The sequence below is a fragment of the Bos mutus genome, chromosome 23 (genome assembly GCF_027580195.1).
Source record: "Bos mutus isolate GX-2022 chromosome 23, NWIPB_WYAK_1.1, whole genome shotgun sequence".
Lineage (NCBI taxonomy): Eukaryota > Metazoa > Chordata > Mammalia > Artiodactyla > Bovidae > Bos > Bos mutus.
The window spans coordinates 12,006,901-12,025,346 of NC_091639.1; the positions used below are offsets into that span (position 1 = coordinate 12,006,901).

General features: G+C 44.3%; 1 protein-coding gene and 1 long non-coding RNA gene across 5 annotated transcripts in view; one reads left to right on the forward strand and one right to left on the reverse strand.

Moving 5' to 3' along the window:
* ATXN1 (ataxin 1) overlaps positions 1–1,305 on the reverse strand; it is a 413,977-nt gene extending 412,672 nt beyond the window's left edge. Inside the window, 1 exon segment of the mRNA XM_070360780.1 lies at positions 1,146–1,305. The gene's annotated coding sequence lies outside the window, so the exon portion shown is untranslated.
* A 153-nt stretch (positions 1,306–1,458) lies between these two features.
* Positions 1,459–16,118, forward strand: LOC106700940 (uncharacterized). 4 transcript variants are annotated; one of them, XR_011462157.1, is made up of 6 exons: positions 1,459–1,597; positions 2,203–2,604; positions 3,054–3,129; positions 9,967–10,040; positions 13,813–14,003; positions 14,817–16,118. It is a non-coding gene; the product is annotated as an uncharacterized lncRNA (long non-coding RNA). The 4 variants fall into 4 exon arrangements; XR_011462158.1 differs by lacking the exon at positions 3,054–3,129 and having other exon boundaries at positions 1,460–1,597; positions 9,929–10,040; XR_011462155.1 differs by lacking the exon at positions 3,054–3,129 and having other exon boundaries at positions 1,463–1,597.
* Positions 16,119–18,446: the final 2,328 nt, after the last annotated feature.

An 18,446-nucleotide genomic window follows, 5' to 3' on the forward strand; every position in this document is an offset into this window, starting at 1 on the left:
GCCCGGCCCAGAGTGAGCGAGCAGCGGGGCTCCGGGCGCATCCCAGCGCCCGCAGCGCCTCCTCCGCCGCCGCCGCCTCCCCCCTCCCCTCCTCCCGGCTTCATTCACCCTCTCAGCAGCCGCGCAGCCGCTCACTCCCGGCGCGGGCAGGGCAGCGCCTGCCGCGGCTTCCCGGCTCCGGCCGCGGGCGCTGGCGGGGGCGCCGGCCCGGGCTGGGGCGCTCGCGGGCTCCCGGCTCCGGGCGGCGGCGGCGGCTGCACATGATCAGGAAGCGGCCGTACCAACAGGGCGGCGGCGGCGGCGGCAGCCGCCCGAGCCGCCACCGCTACTCCGGCCGCGCTCCCGGCACCGCGCGCCCGTTCCCCCCGCGCCCACCTCCCTCGGTGCCCCCCGCGATCCCACCGACCGGCGGCGCGCGCAAAGTCCCGACCCGGCCGCGGGCGCAGACCCTCCTGGTCCGCAGTCGCGCGCCGGCCCAGGCGGGCCTCCGTCGGGAGACCCCCGCCCCGGGGGGCTCCGGGGCCAAGCGGCCCCCGCGGTAAAGCCAGCCCTTTTCCAGATCCGCTCGCTCTCGCCGCCCTCTGCGAAGAGAGGAGTGAGGAGGGGGCGGCGGGAGGAGGGGACAGCGAGACCCCCGGCCGCCGCCTCCCCCCTACGCCACCTCCTGGGAAGAGGACACGGCTCTCCCCACTGGCGATCGGACCGGCAGCCGCCGTAGTGGGGAGCCGTCGCGGATCTCCCCGCCCGCCCGCGCCCCCCGCCCGGGCGCGCCCCCTCGCCGGGCGGGCGCCCACCCGGCCCCTGCACACCACCCTCCCGCCGGTCGTCTCAGCGCCCACAGCTGGGGAAGTCGGCCTGGGAGGCTGGAGCCGGGGAAGGGTGTATGTACACACACACACACACACACACACACACACACACACACAACACAACACAACACAACACGACGCGTCGATTTCCTTCGCTCCTCTTCCAGCTGTTTTCCGTGCCGCCGAATGGGGTTTGGGGTTTGTTTGCTGGTTGTTGCTTTTGCCCCTCTCGGGAGAGCGGGGTAGGGGGGGATCTTGATCTAAATCAGGGGAGAAGGAGATGGGGGGAGGGGGGAGAGAAAGAATCAGAGGAGGAAAAAAAAAATAGCCACTTACTGTAAAGTGTAAATGGATCTGGGGTTGCGTGGGGAAGGGGGGGCAGAGGGAGAGAAACAGTGTCTTGCGGCTGCTGTAGCTCTGGCTGCTGCTCCACGGGGCTTGTTTTGGATCCCCCTGCAGTGAAACAGGTCCTGTACGGCTCCGCCACTGTAGTAGAAATGATGTCTGCGGTATACTCTGCTCTCTCCTCCTCCTCCCCCCTCCTCCCTCCTCCCTCCTCCCTCCGCCCGCCCTCCCTCGCGCTCTCTCGCGCTCGCTCGCTTGCTCGCTCCAGTATGTAAATGTGTAATAGAAGCCAAATATGGAGCAGTTGGCTGCCGCCGCCGCAGCTCAAGGATCCGACTTCGCGGGGGTTGGGGGGGGCCACCCTCCGGCGGGGCGGCGGGGCGAGCCGCTCTGAGCACCGCGAGCGCACGGCGCGGCCGCCGGCCGGCGCCCTTAACCCTTGGGTGCGCGCATCTCCGGGCCCGGCAGTCCCCCCGGGGAGGCGGGCGCGTTTCCCCGAGACCCGCTCGGGATCGGGGTGGCGGAGGGGGGGGGGACGCGGGGCGGGAGCGGTGACCGGGACCGGAGGGGACAGTTCTTCCAGGTTTGGGAAAGGGGCGGGGAGCTGAAGCGATGAGGTAATTGGAGCGGTGACCGGTCGGTCCTCGCGCGCCTCCTCGGGTCCCTGCATCGAGTTGTGAAGGCACAGGCTGGGCGCGACTCAGGCACCCTGGAGGGACTCTCCGAGGGGTGCCGGGCTGCAAACCGGAGCCCGTGAAATCCCCTCTGGGGAAGCAGAGGTGGGCCGGTTCCGATCCCGACGTTCCCTTCGGGCGTGCGGAGAAGCGTCTTAAGAGGGCTGACTCCGACCTTCACGCACGTTAACCCTCAAACCGGTTTAGCTTCGGCGTTTTGGAACCCAGCCCACCGAGCCGCGGGGATCGCCTTGGCGTGCAACTCAGGAAAGTTTTAAGGGTCCTCCCCCTCAACCCCCCGTCTGCACGTGCACCCTCGCCTTTCCTGCCTGTGAAAGCTGGTGACCACCCTGCTCTCCTTTCTCTTTTTGCAGGTCCGGAAATCTGCTCAGAGCACGGAACTACCCAGCTCGAGCCTGGGTAGACGACCCGCGCACTCCTCTCGCCTCTAATTCGGGATCATTAATTTCATCGGAAATGAGGTAACCAGTGTAGGAGATAGAGAAAGCAAACCGAGCATCAGATGGCAGTTCTCGTGAATCCGCGCGGTAAGAACTTCCTCTGGACTCAGTTTTTAAAGTGCAGTTCTCAGTTCCTCGCCACCCGACCCTCCGTGGGTACCACCGCCAGGCATTAGCTGGAAGGGAAGGACTCTTCTTTGGACTGGTGGTACCTGGCCAACAGGTGTGCCACCTGGAGGAGGAGAAGGCACAGCCATGCTACAGGGAACTCATTGCGGCGGCGTTCTCCTGGCTGCAGATAATTCTGGAAGGCCGGTAGGTGTCGGGCAACATTTGACCTTTTTCAGGTGCTTCGAACCAAATGGCTAGAAATAGAATCCCTCCACGTAAGTTTCTCTCTGAAAGTCTCCACTTGACTGCAAGTTGTATTTGAGAAATCTTTTGGCTTAATTTACTTATGATCTAACCGTTAGTCACCAACTGAAGCAGGATACAGAATCACCAAGAGAAATGTGTCAACTTTTAAACAACTGTATTGTAGAGCCAAGGTGTTGCAGAAATAAAAGCATCCTAACTAGGAAGGTGTAGTGCCCCGGAAATATTTCTCACATTTTGAAATACCATGCACATATACATGTCTATTTTAAAAGAACTACTACTGTTTACTCGTTTCTACAACTTTTTTTTTTTCCACTTAAAAATCAATGATGGTTACAGTTTAAAGCCCGGCTTGGTCTAAAGTGACATTGTTGGTCTCATTACAGCCTCTAGTGGACAATTAAAATCAGTTTCCTGAAAAGGCTCTGCCTGGCGATGTGTTCGTTGACAAGCATTATCAAGGTGAAGGTTAATAACCGGGTAATAATATCTTTTCTCCTGAATTGGCCAGTGGGTTTCTGAAAGGAGTAGAAGCTGTAGGCTCTGCAGGGAAAAGACCTATGCTTTGTGAGGCAGGTATTATTATTACTGGCCTGTGAATAAAAAGAGAACTTCTGCTCTTCATTTCAGATTCAGACAGCTTTCATAAAAAATTAATTCATCTAAAATATTTTTATAACAGAAAATATTGGTTGCCATGTTTTTGGCTTAACTGAGATGCTTTCATTCCAACTCCTAATCTGCAGATTGTCCAATCCACCTCCACTCTATTTTTAGACATCTTACATTTAGACAATTTGGGGTTAAAGAAAAAAGCTAATACTTTCATTATTATACTGATGCAAGCAGTTATTATAACAACCTTAGACAAATTAAAACACATAATTCAGATTACAGTTAGTCAATTAATTTAAATGTTCCCTCAAGGAAGATAAATATGTTTATTACCCAAACAGTAAGAACAATTAATAAGAACTGTGTCATTTAGTTACTTAGCCATTAAGGTTAAAACCATAATCTGCCGTTAAAATCTGTAACTATTTCTTCCTGCAAGGTCCAACATAAACATAATACTCACAATATAGTTTCATTACCTTTAGTACTGAAATGTTGTATTTTCAGATGGCAAAATATGAAATGTACAATCACAACTGGCCCTGATTTCTTTAAAAACAATACCTTCTCCAGCGAAGAAAAACTCAGTGAAAGAAGGGTTTTCAAGAAGCCAGTAAGCAACTCTGTAGTACTATGCTTCTATTCATAAACCTGGTACTACATTCATGCCAGCATGAGTTGAACTTTGCAATTAAAGGAGATTGAAAAATAAGGCCTGCTGAGCCTTCTTCCTCCTAATCTGTGTTCTGCATTGCTTGAACACTCATATCTACTTCACTGTTAGGGTAATGTCTACTTTTAAAGGTTTAAAATGGCCTATCAAGTATATTTTATATCATATAATTATATATCACATCGTACTTCTGAAAGCATAGTCTTCAGAGCAGCATCTGGAAGCTTTTTAGACCTTCAGAGAGTTCTACCCAAGACCTACTGAATCACAGTGTAACCAACATCCCTACCCCACCCCAACCCCCTACCCCACAGTGATTGCTGAGTGCATTACCCTGTCTACACTCCAGGGCTCTGTCTAGATGAATTTATTCACAAACGTGGAACTTGATTCTTCAATGTATTCCTTTTTATTCCCTTCCCTTTTATTACTTTGCACTTTTCAAATGAAAAATCATTAACATTCTATGCTTTGGTCAAACAGTACTGCATTTCAGAAGGGCCCTGAGTTATGCACAAATCTGCATCATCATTGCCAAGGGAACACTCTGTAAGGAATATACCAGGGTCTTGGACATGGAGGTTTTCTTCAGGGCAGCAGAGGGAGCACAAGAGTGCTTAATAAAGCAAGTGTACAGGCCCTTCAAATCGCAAGGGCTTTTTAATTGTAGAGTATGTCTTCATTGGACGTAGCCTCTTACACAGTTCAAAGACAAGCAAACACAAAGGGCTCAGCGGCTTGTAACAACTAAGTAATAGAATGGATTGGAAGCTAAATAGTCAGTAGCATATAGATATAATTATTTACAGTTTCAGGCTTGAATTCTTAAAGTGGGCCTCAATAGTCATACTTGAGAAAGATGCCTTATCTTTTCTACCATGAAAAATAAAGATATACAACACGGAGTAAGGCAAGTAAGAGTCACTCCTGTTTCTCTAAAAATCTTGGGGTCAATTAACTCAATATGATATCAGATAAGTTCACTTCATTTGGAATCAGATATGTTGCTGAAAGAAGAGGTATTTCTTAGTGTGTTTACTTTCACAGTCATCTTAGGGGGTTATCCTCTATGTTTGTAGAAGGGTAGATTTATGTTTCAATTATATCAATGTAGCTTTTCATACTTTTTACAGTCCTTCCACATTGCATCTTCCAGTGGTTCTGGGAGATGAATGAGATGGCTATAAAGCTCAGCCTCTAAAAAGTTTTGGAATTGGCTCATGCCTGAACAGTATTGAGTTGTTTAATGATGAACAAGTCATTAACTTATTACTAATGAACAAGTGAGTAACCCACTGATTTGTTCAGAAATGAGGGAAATCATAGAGGTTGAAGACCCAGCAACATGTTCTTTATAGTTTTTAAGACTTTTCGAGTTATCAGATAGTAAATATTTAATAATTGAATATTTAAATGAGAAACTTATGAACAACAGAGACAGTCTTCATTCTCGAGCTATATTTTTATGTGTTTATCACTTATTTACCAGCAGCTGTTCATTTTGCATTTACAATAACGAGGCCCTGAGACTATAAAGATGAGTAAGACATTTCCGTCTGCAAGGAGCTCATAGCAAAACAAACCTTATCTTTTGAAAAATGTCTATTTTTACCATGATAAAACTTAAAAGATTCATAGTTAATTGTTCCAGTACCTCTCAGAAGCAGTATATTGATCAGACTTCCGAATACAAGGCTCAAACACTAGGATCATTGAAAATGTGGTTGGGGATCAGGGAATTGTGTAAATCATCAGCCAAAGTTATTTATAAAGCTAATATTAATATTTCAAATTTGTAAAACAACCAAAATGTAAAGATACAACATATATTTTATCTGATATCCTTGCCTATCCAAAACAGAAAAAAAAAATCACAGTGAATTTAAATGGTCAGCATTTAATAATTTATATCTTTTTCTTAAAAAATTGCTAAAAAGAATTTCCTCCAGGCTAAAGAAAGATCTGCCAAATTTCAACCTGCAGCAATTTGTTATGGTTGTGTAATAAAACCCCCAAAGTTAGTAGAAACACTGACAGTTCTTTAACCACGGTATTATAAGGAGAGTGGTAGCCTATATATATCATTTAAAAATCTGAGCAAACCATAGTATGCTTACAAAACCAATATGCTTTCCTTAGACTGCACTTCCAAATAAAGCTGAGAGACCAGAGAAGTAAAATAAACTAAAAACAAAAGTGAAAACCACTCACACAATAGACTCTGAGGTCAACTCACCACACCCAAACTGAAGTCACTGGGCTCTGTTCTTGGCATGGAGACTCTTAAAAGACATGCTTCTGAATCAGCTTTCTTGACCCTCCACTAAACTGTAGCACCACAGGCTTCTGGGTAATGAATGTGAGATCAGCAATAGTCAAGAGTGAAATTAAAATCATTGTGTTTAAACATCTGCTGACAGTTTATGACTTAATAGTACACATATTAGGCAATTTTAAATAAGATTCTGTCTACAATGAAAACAAAAACAAGTGCTTTAGCATAGGTCTGTTGCTGCTGCTGAGTCGCTTCAGTCGTGTCCGACTCTGTGCGACCCCATAGATGGCAGCCCACCAGGCTCCCCTGTCCCTGGGATTCTCCAGGCAAGAACACTGGAGTGGGTTGCCATTTCCTCCTCCAATAGCATAGGTCTAGTACTGTCCAATATGATTGTTAAGCACTTGAGATGGGCTGTAATTATAAAATATACCTTGGATTTTAAAGACTTGAAACATATACGTACATACACATGCACATATATACACATAAATTCATATAGTATCTCAATGTTTATATTGATTAAATGTTAAAATGAAAATATTCTACATATATTAGGTTAAATTAAAATATTGTTAAAATTAACTTACCTGTTTCTTTTTACATTTTACTGTGACTACTATAAGATTTACAATGACATGTGTCCATTATGTTTCTAATGGACAGCGCTAGTAAAGACATTGGGGCTGGGGAGGTGTAGGGAATTAGTTCTAAGAACCATAGTTGGAGACCTTATTGCAGTAGTGTAGTAGGTAATTTCGGAGAAGGTGATGGCACCCCACTCCAGCACTCTTGCCTGGAAAATCCCATGGACAGAGGAGCCTGGTAGGCTGCAGTCCATGGGGTCACGAAGAGTCGGACACAACTGAGTGACTTCACTTTCACTTTTCACTTTCATGCATTGGAGAAGGAAATGGCAACCCACTCCAGTGTTCTTGCCTGGAGAAGAATCCCAGGGACGGGGGAGCCTGGTGGGCTGCCGTCTATGGGGTCATACAGAGTCGGACACAACTGAAGCGACTTAGCAGCAGCAGTAGGTAATCTGGTTACTTTTCTACCTTCCTGAGATTCCCCCCTTGCAGTGTATAACACTGACCTTGAAAAGTGAGTGTTAGTCACTCAGTCATGTCTGACTCTTTGGGACCCCATGAACTGCAGCCTGCCAGGCTCCCCTGTCCATGGAATTCTCCAGGCAAGAATACTGGAGTGGGTTGCCATTCCCTTCTCCAGAGGATCTTCCTGACCCAGGGATTGAACCCAGGTCTCCTGCATTGCGGGCAGATTCTTTACCAACTAAGTCACCTGGGAAGCCCAACATGGACTTTACCCCTTATTAAAATGATCTGTGAGAGTAAGCTATTGGTAAATGCATAATCCTGAGATATGCTATGGGCCAGCAAACAAAAATTTGTTAGGCTTTATGTTAGACTAAAAATTTGTTAAGAGTCAGTCTCTCGGGGTGGGGTAGGGACAGGCCTCAGATACTTTGCCACCCTGGGAAGCTGATGGAAAACTTGTTCTCTGTTTTAGAATCCACACTTTCTGGAGTGACAGCTGAATGGTTGAGGGTGACATCTTTTAATAAGAAATGGCTTTAGGCGTGGATAATGAAAAGTATACAGTTACTGCTTCACTAGAAAACAAATCAAAGCTAAAAGGAAATCTGTGGGGTTGTTTTTTTTTTAACAATTTCTAATATATTTAGTACAATAGGACATGTCCAGAAAAGAGATGAATTTTAACCATTACCATTTATTTTGCAAGCAAGACCTAGATACATTTTCATCAATATAAGTATTATCAACATTGAATGTACTGCAGTGACTTATGAAGTAACAGAATTTGTGGTTTTATGCATCTATAGAACATAGCTCTTCTTATATGAAATTAAAATGAACATTTTAAGGCTCAGAATGAGTGAATTGAACTTTGCTCAGTATTGGCCAGGAGCATTTGGAAAGCTATTAAAAGCACATCATTAACAACTTGGCATTTTGTTTCCTCGAAAGAAATATATTTTCCAAATTAAAACCAAAGCCCAAAGCCACCATTGTTTACACTTAAGATAGAGGCTGTTGATAGGTTGTGAGGGTAAAGCTTGGGGTGCCTTCAAACTAAGATCAGGGAGAACAATAGCCATCACATTGTTATTCTGACTTCAAAACATTAAAACACATAGCTATAAGCTCTTACCGTGCCTTTGTTTTTCTTGAGTCTGTTTCGGCTAGGAAAAGCTGATCCAAATGCAGGTCAGAGTTTAAGACAATTATTTTATGAGGAATTTACCAAGTTTACCCCAAAGAGGAAGAGTCAGAGAAAAATGCATTGGCAAACTTTGCCTTTTGACATAAACAAGTAGAGGAAACTGTCCGTGTCAGGATTTCAGCAGGGTTTGTCAGGCAGTTTGTTATTTGCAGAAGCCCTGTGCGGCAGGGCCGCTCCACAGTTTAACTGCTGGGTAACTTTGGGGAGCTCTCAAGACTGATGACTGAAGATCCAAATTTGCTTTGTGCCCTGGCACTGACACGGAGCGATTGCTCCTGCTGTCCATGCTCTCTGACCGAGCCGACTAATAGCACTCAGGCTTCAACTGTAAATTACAAACAATCCCTTTTTAAGTACAAAATGAATGCACAGAATGGAAGACCCTGTCAGCTAGAATGCAAGTAAATCAAGTAGAAAAAGACAAACGGTTCACTCACACCACTTACAGCCAGATTCTTATTCTGCTAGCCATACTGTCATGGGAGAACTTTTCTTTTTTTGTCAGATAAAAAGAGAAATTAATACGCCCATTGTAATTCTAATCAACATGCCAGCCATCAACGGAAGCATCTCCTCTGAAAGCCGATCAGGCTTCAAGGTGATGCTTCCCAACCCCTCCCCCTACCTCTGGTTTAAAACTTGTAGCTGAAATACCAATAGTAAGACCATGTGACCCCAACACTCCCAGCGCCAGCTTTTCTGCAGTCAATTTCATAATGACTTCGCTCCGCCTCTCAGCTCAGCACTTCCTTCCCCCTCACTCCTCTCGCCCCCACCCCCAGCAATGAATCATCGCGCATTTAAAGAGACTTAGATGACCCAGCGTGAACTTTACTGGCATCCTGTACATTCTTATGCCAAAAAAGGGAGTTGCTCTGTGGCAGAAACCTCACCAGATCCCGGTGCTGATCTGAGAGGCAGCAAGATTGGGAGCTTATCTAGGAAGATCAGTCAGGAGTTAATTTTCCTAGATCCTGGTGGTGATTCAGAATTGCCTATCTCAGTTCACGATCGGGTTTTTAAGAACCCAGTTCAGCTCTCTGTGCAGAAAGGAATATATCAGAGAAAAAAATGTTGGCACATCTCCTTTATGCAATCAGGGCAGAGGAATTTATACCACATCAGCCTTTTGATTTCTTCAGATCTGGCTGAGGGCGGGGTTTCCATATTTGTGCTTTGGCAAATGTGTCCAAGAACGAACTCCGCCTTAGAGATGCTCCTAGAGTTCCTCAGGTTACTGTGTGCTGATTTGTGCATTTATCAAAACCAGAAACATCTCTGCCTCTTCCTTTCTTTAATACCATTTCTTAGTAATAGAGATTAAGCAGACAATCTGGGCGTTGCTTTTAGACACTCTTCACCCTACTTAAGGCGTAAAGGGATCGCCTAAATAACATTGTGTTTTTCCATATACTTTCTCCCTACCTGGGAAGCCCTTCTCTGCAGGGTAATTTTTATTCCCATCCTCCAGGATCCAGCTCAAGCACCAACATTTCTGCGAAGTCTTTCCTGATTATCACAAGAGTTTGTGGCTCTGCCCAACGTGTGAGTCAGCTAAGTGCTATTTTCTTATTCTTTTTATTTATACAATTTTTTTTTAACTCTGACAGAAAAGAAAAAAATCAGGGCCGTAAGCACAGATGGAAAGAGTCTCCTAAATGAGAGCGTCTCTTATCTAATATTTCCTGTTACTCCCAAACCCGTCTGACCTCCACTTACAATTTCACGTCACTGTTTTCCTTTTATTGCTCCATTTATGTGGCACCCCAACTAGTCAGTTCTCCCTGCGAGTTCCCATTGTTGTGGGTTGACTTGTGTTCCCGGAGAGATATATTAGTCCCCAGTGCCGTGAGTATGGCTTTATTTGGAAATAGAGTCTCTCCACATAGGTGGCGCTAGTGGTGAAAAACCCACCTACAATGCAGAAGACACCAGAGACGCTGGTTCCCTCCCTGGGTTGGGAAGATCTGCTGGAGGAAGGCATAGCAGCCCACTCCAGTATTCTTGCCTGGAGAATCCCATGGACAGAGGAGCCTGGTGGGCTACAGTCCATAGGGTCCCAAAGAGTCAGACATGACTGAAGTGATTTAGCATGTACAGATGTAATTAGTTGAGATAAAGTCTTACTGGATTAGGGTGGACCCTATGTCCAATATGACTACTGTCCTCCTAAGAACAGGAGTCACAGAAGAGACACGGGGGAGAAGGAGCAGCCACATGAAGACGGAGGCAGAGACTGGAGCTATGCTCCCCCCAGCCAAGGAAAGCCAAGAATGGCCAGAAACCATGGAGAGCTAGAAGAAGCAAGGAAAGATTCTTCCGTAAAGCCTCAGAGGGAACAGGTCCCTGCTGACACCTTGACGTTAGGCTTCTGGTCTCCAGAATTGTGGGAGAATAAATTTCTCTTGTTTGAGGCCACCCAATTTTTTTTTTACCACAGCCCCAGGAAATTCAGACACCGTTTCTACAAGAGCAATGGCAACAGATGCGTTGCATTCTTTCTTGTCTGTATTTACACAGATGGCCCACTGTCTTCCCTCCATAGATACACATCGGTAATCAGTTCTGGATGTGTGTTTGCTCTTCTAGCCATGACCACAACAATAAACAAAAGTTGCAGTGGAATAGGAAAGCTGGCAAGAGAGTTCTAGAACTACCTTCCCATCCTCCCAGAAACACCCGGCTTCTGGCCCAGGCACAGAGGTTGCAGAGGTCTGAGATAGACCTGTCTCCTCCCACACTGGGCCACAGCTCAAAGGTCTTCCCAGGGCTCCTCGGCTCCCTCTACTGGTGCCAGGATGCCACAGCAGCTCTCCTCTTGAGAAGTGGCATTTCAGGGACTTCCCTGGTGGTCCAGTGGCTAAGCCTCCGCACTCCCAATGCAGGAGACCTGGGTTCCATTCCTGGTCAAGGAACTAGATCCCGAATGCTGCAACTGAGAGTTCACATGCTGCAACCAAAGATCCTGCGTGCCACAATGAAGATGGGAGATCCTGTGTGCAGCATTTAAGACCCACGGCAGCCAAATAAATAAACAAATATTTAAAAAATAAATAGATAAAACTTTAAAAGAAAAAGAAGTGGTATTTCTCTGTGTGGAGTAGGGGTGAGGAAAATACTAAAAACACAATTAATTGTTTGGCACGGAGGAGGAAATACAACCCCCAAAACTGCTGCCCTTTTTGTAAACTGTTCATTTGAGTCTTATAAAAGTCCTTAGGAAAAACTCAGTCTGAGTCCCATCTTTCAAAAGCACATCCGGAAGCTCGTTGGTTTCAAGAGGCTTCCCCCAGCAGGTGGAGGGAGGCCTTCCACTGGAGCCTAGAATCCCTAAGTGTCTGTTCTCAGAGTCTCCGTGAGAAGGATGGTACAGTCCTCACACACTCATCTCAGGAAAATGGCAGCTCCGTCCTTCCAAGGGCTCAGGCCAAGAAGCACCTTGACTCCTCTCTTTCTTTCACACCCCCACATCCAACCTGCCGCCAAATCCAATTTTTACCCTCTAAAAATGTATCCGGACCATTTCTCACCACCTGGGCTGCTGCTGCTGGAGCGGAACCACCACCACCCTTCATCAGAATGTTCGGACTGAACTCCTAAATCCTCTCTCTGCTTCCACCGTGTTGGCCTCAGGCCTGACTGGGGCTTCTGTGTGAGGTGATGCCACAGCTTTGCTCGAAAGCATGTGAAATGTCATCTTCCACCTGGAGTCAAAGTCCTCCCGTGACCTCCGAGGTTGCACACCGTCGGGATGCCCTCTGTCTTTCAGATCCCCTGCCTCTCTCTCTCCTCCTCAGTCCCACAGCTCCAGCCCCAAACAAACCAGGTGCTCCCTTGCCTCCAGGCCTTTCCTACTTGCTGGTCCTTTGGCTTGGAATGCTGAATATCCACATGGCTCGCTCCATCACTTTCTTCAGCGTTTTTGCTTAGGAAATTAAAAACCTCCCAGCAAAGTCTGCTCTGACCACCCTACTTAAAACTGGACCCCTGACTTTCCTGATCCACTTTGCTCTGCTCTGTTATTCCATCGATGTGTTACCTTAGAACGTTCTGAGTCATTTCCTTTATTTATTTTTTGTCGAGAGCAGAGGTTTTATCTGTTGTATTCACAGATAAACCCCAAATATCTAGAACAGTCCTTGGCACACGACAGACTAAAGGTTTATCAACCATTTAAATGAATTAATGAGTCAGTAATATTTTTCAGGACCTACTATGTGCAAAGTTTTAAGTTCTAGCACAATGATTCCCTCATTATAAGCTAATCCAAAACCAACGCATTGTGTCCACATGTTCTATTGATCTTTGACTTAATCATATCTGGTACGCCTAGTAAGACTGGATCAGAAAGAGCTGAATTCATAGTCAGGCTCAGATTTGTGAAGGACTTTTTAAAAACAAAATTTGAAACCAGAATTGAAGACAATGTACAAACCTGACAGCAGGTTTTGAGGAAAAACAGAAAAAGCATAGCGCCAGCTTTCAGTAATAATAATTGTTAAAAGCTGCCATTTATCAAGCTGTTATTCTGTGCCAGGCAACGTGGGGAGAGCTTGGCAGATGTCATTTCATCTAAATCCCCACCGCAGTCCGGTGAGCTTGAGATCATGCTTCCCATTTCTTTGATGATTAAACTGAGGCTGGCAGTTTAAGGGGACCTGCCCAAGGTCCAAGCTCACCCAGCACTGGTTTCAAGGTAGGAAGCTATCCACTTACACAGCCTGAGAGTTTTTAACAAGTCATTACCTGAATGATATAGGCCAAGTGGAATCGTAACACTGCATTGTAATTATTTTGGCTAAAGCAACACTTTTAGTACAACTCTCTATTAGATTTTATTTTTGAGTGAATAATATATGTCCCAGAAATTAAAACTAGTGATGCTTATTGAGGACTGAATATTCCTACATAAGCCAAGTGGCTTCAAAGCAACCTAACTGGTTTCCCAACTTGCCAAACTATACTCCAGCTTATGACTTTTATCCATGCTGCTACATGGCTGCCATGACTCTCACTTGAAGCCCATGGTCACATTCTGAGGACCCTTTCCTCTCAGAAATTTTGTCTGGAATCTGACACATTCCATCATAGTAAGGTCTAAATAGATTGTAAAGGGCCCACATGAGTTTCCAAGCCTAACTTAAAATTTAATTTCCTTTCTGTTGACCTGGGTTTGACTTCTCTTGTTCTACTCTTGAACTTCCCAAAGGCCACTGTCACCAGAACTCAAGGCCAGGATCTCAAAGTAACCTGGCCATACAAAGGCGTATAAAACACTACCACCTGTTCACAGACTCACTCCACTTTATATTTGCAGGAAACAATCCTAGAAGCTGAAATACTTCCAGAGTTCAACAGTCTGGGAAATTTAAAAGAGGGAGGAAAAAAGCCCTTCATCCAAAGATCTGAGGACAGAACTCTGTTCTTTGAGGATGGGAGGAGGTAAGAAGACCCTATTCATGGCTGCAGGAGAGGAAAAGAGCCCCACAAGGAAACTACCAACAGATGGTAAATACATTTTTAATTCTTCTGTCATACTGTGTGGACTTGTACACATTTGTCCTGCTGTGTTAGGCTCCAGAAATAGCTAGCCATGGAATTGCAGAACAGTTCGGCTGCAATTTGAGATTTAGGAAACCATGCTGGCTGACAAAACAGGAAAGGCTCATAGTAGGATGGAGTGGATTTGCTCCCAGTTTGCAGCTCTTCCATGTGGCATCCGCTGTAGCTCTTAGTGCAGAAGAGTCTCTCACATGTCAGGTCTCATTGATGACGTTTTAAAACATACTATTTCAAATGGTCCCCCGAGCTCTAGTTACAATTATTCAACACTGACATGATCCACTCGGTAACTCCCAAAGGTTAAAAGGAGTGCAATCCATTTATTTATGGATTCTGAGTCTTCCGGGGAACATCACAAACACATATGGCAGCCTGGAGCCCTAAACCTAGCTTTTCTCATACTTTTTGTTTTGATCTAGTGTTCCCATGGAACATCATGGGAATTCTAATGCCAGGAAAAAGACCAAATATGATAATGGATTTCTCTGAAAGGAACCTAGGGAGATAGGATGTTAAAGCACATTCAGTTGACTCTGGATCTAAGAAGTGACCTGAGATGGGTACTGGGAAATGAATTCGGTTCCCAGTCCCATCACCATCTCTCAGTGCATCAGCAAGAAAGAAAAAGTGGATGTGGAATAATGGGGAGAGGGTGGGCTATTCCTTAATCATGATCTAGAAATATAACTTACACAATTGCTAGACCTGGAAGGATCCTTACAGAATCTAGTTCAATTTTGTTTTCCTTTCATTTTATAGACAGGAATCACCGCCAAAGAGTTGCAAGAAATTGGCAGAGACTATACTGGTTGGTGGCAAATTCAGTTCTGGAACCCAAGACATCTATTTCTCGGTTCAACGTGTGTTCTGTTTTAACACCCACGGACATTTCCGTGATAAGCAAAGTCCAATTCTAGAAGACCTTTCTCATGGTAATCTTCCCTCTTGAGTTCTTGTAAGAGGATAGAATCTCTGACTGGTCTGTGAATGTTTGTAGATATTCTTTATAGCTAAGCTTTCAAGTTTAAATATTTGGGGTTAATTTTTGTTCTAAGCCCCTGGGGACTGTGTCTAGATTATATAGCTATCACACAATTTGGCCCAGCTGGGATCCTCTTTTCATGAAATAGCAAGGAAGACTGGTACATAGGGATTAAGAAGCATTGGCAAAAGAGAGCAGTCTTAATGCAATGACTTCCCACCCCGAGCTTTACTGGCCTAAGAATTTCTCCTGGCCTTAACTGAAGAGAGGGGTGTGCGTGTGTGCTAAGTCGCTTCAGTCGTGTCTTATTCTTTGTAACCTCATAGACTGTAGCCCGCCAGGCTCCTCTGCCCATGGAATTCTCCAGGCAAGATTACTGGAGTGGGTTGCTATGCCCTCCTCCAGGGGAATCTTCCTGACCCAGGGATCAAACCCATCTCTCTCACATCTCCTGCACTGGCAGGCGGGTTCTTTACTGATAGCACTGGAAGAGAGGGGTAGGTAAGAGCAAAAAGGGGTTTTTATCTTCTTAGTGAAGGAACTGAGAAGGCAATGGCACCCCACTCCAGTACTCTTGCCTGGAGAATCCCATGGACAGAGGAGCCTGGTGGGCTGCAGTCCATGGGGTTGCTAAGAGTCAGACACGACTGTGCGACTTCACTTTCACTTTTCACTTTCATGCATTGGAGAAGGAAGTAGCAACCCACTCCAGTGTTCTTGCCTGGAGAATCCCAGGGACGGGGGAGCTGGTAGGCTGCCGTCTGTGGGGTCGCACAGAGTCGGACATGACTGAAGCGACTTAGCAGCAGCAGCAGCAGTGAAAGGAAGTATACTGAAACAGTTCAGAACTTCTCAATTTGTTGAAATCTTGATTTTGCTTATTTTAAGTTTATATAATACTAATTATATCCTTGTTTGAATGTCCTATATATTCATAGATCATTTTTTCCAGTGGGTACATATGTTTGTTAACAAAAACTATTCTCAATCAACTATTATAAAAAATGTTATTTTTTGCTGTTTGTTTTTTTTTTTAAGAAAGTTAATCAGTAATTCATGGCTACTTTAGCAATAAAGTCTTCTAAATTTTGCATTTTTATTCAGCCTTTTAATTTCTTGTTCCTGCATGTGATTTTGGCAATGTTTTATTCTATTTTTACGGTGGAGAAATATTGGCATTCTTTGCTTTGAGAATCAATTTGACCCTTTTGACTACTCTGGCTAGTTTTACTGGCTCTCTCCATTGTCTGGTTACAGATTTGTGGGTGGGGGGGAGGGTAGAATTATCTTAAGTGAATTATTTCTAGGGAAGCAGTAATAAAGGCACACTTCAGGTTATTTCATTCCTGTGATCCAAATTTGATTATCTAGCTGATATCACTGGGGACATTTGCAGCTTTAATAATTACATCTCAAGGCCTAAAGAAAAAAAGAAGAAAAATTACATTTACTACATATTCACATGCAGCCTTTCAGAGACTTACCAGAGCCTTTCAGAGACAAACTGAAAGCCTGTTTGGCTGCTTTAAAAAAAAAAAAAAATAGATTGATATCAAGATTCTGCTTTAAGAGTTCAAGCTCAGTTGACACTTTGTTCTTTCAAAAAAAAAAAACCAAAAGCTAGATTTAAACAACTGTTTTGGTAGAAGGGTTTAGTATTGCTTATCTGAAAGAGTGAAAAACCCAAGCTATTGATTTTACCTTTCCTTTTGGAGGACAGTTTTAGGATTTTTTTTTTTTTTTTGCCCCCAGAAAGTTTTGAGGCTCTGATTCATGTTAAAAGTGCCTTGTTCCATTATAAACCAACACAGCTTTGAAGCTGTCTCCACTTCTAGGTCAAGGGCTCTCCCTGTGGCCAGATGCCAGTTTTATCCTTGGACTCTCATGATCCTCGGAAATAAATCAACTTTCCAGTAAAATCCTATGACTGCTCTGTTTTACATAAAAGTGTGCAGCCTGGGGCTGTGATATTATTTTGTATTTTAGGTGGAGAAGAAGGGAAAGAAAACATTCATTATTGCTGAGAGACAACTCCAAATGGAGCCATAATTATGGATATCAGAGGGCAGCTGGGTACCATACTCACTCTCCCAGCAGCACCTAGAACCCCAAAGCTTATTATTGATGTGGAAACAAACACACAGATGACTGTGAAGTGTTCTAATCCACATGTGGCAAGGGTCAATACAGTCCATGAGTTAAGAAAGCACTGAGTAGGTTGCCTCTTAGGTCAAAATTTCTTCCTTGTGGCAGAAAAAAAAAAAAAAAAAGAATGAATTACTACTAAACATAGCAATACAGATGAATCTCGCAATGTTGAAAAATAAAAGCGGCTACACGTGAAATAAGGTCTCCTGTATTGTTCCACTTGTATAAAATTCAAAATCATACAAGACTAATCTATCATGTTAGAACTAAATATATAGTTTACTTTTGATGAGGGAAAGGATCGTGCCAGATAGGGGGCATGAAGATGCTTCCAGGAGGCCAGAAAATTCCATTTCTTGACCCAGGTGATGGACCCAGAGGTGGGTTCACTTCGTGGTAATCCATTAAGCCATATACCTGTGATCTGGGTGGTTTTTACGATAAGAATGATTTACTTCAATTTAAAAGTTTAAAAATAATATTCACATTGGGAAAGACAAATTTAAGACATATTAGAAAAGCATTCTGCTAATTAAATATTGATATTTATATTTGTAGAGGAAAAATAGACAATTCAAATGAGCTAAAGGAAAAAAACGTGCAAAACTTCAGTGTAGGACGATGGGAACACTCCCACCCTGCTGCAGAGAGTATTCATTGCTACTGCTGCATTTGGCTTTATCTATTAAAGATATACACATCTGGTGACCCAGATTCCCATCCCTGGGTGTATATCCAATAGAAATACGTGCATGTGAGCACCAAAAGAATAGCAACTCCATTCATAATGGCCCCAAACTGAAAACAAGTTGTCTACCAACAGTAGAGTAGATAAAATGTGGTATTATTGTATCCAACCTTGGAATACTATACAGCCTTTCAAAAGGAATGAACCATAATACCCTTCGCATAAATGAAGCTGAGAAATCTAATGTTAAAAGATAGAAGTTAAAAAAAAAGGCATATGTTCCCATTTACTTAAAGTCCAAAAAATAAGAAAAGATAAATAAGTGAAAATATCAATACACACTTAGGTGGAAAAACTAAAGAAAAGGAAAAAAGAAGTTATCATAAAAGTAAGGGTGCTGGGGAGAGGGTGGGTTGTGAGTGGGAAGGGGTGGATGGACAGCCCCTGGGCCATATTCAATTTCTTGATTTGAGTAATGGTTATGTGAGGGCTCACATAATAAAAATTTATGAAATTATACTTTTATATATCATACACTTTCTCTAATGTATATTTCACAATAAAAAGGGTA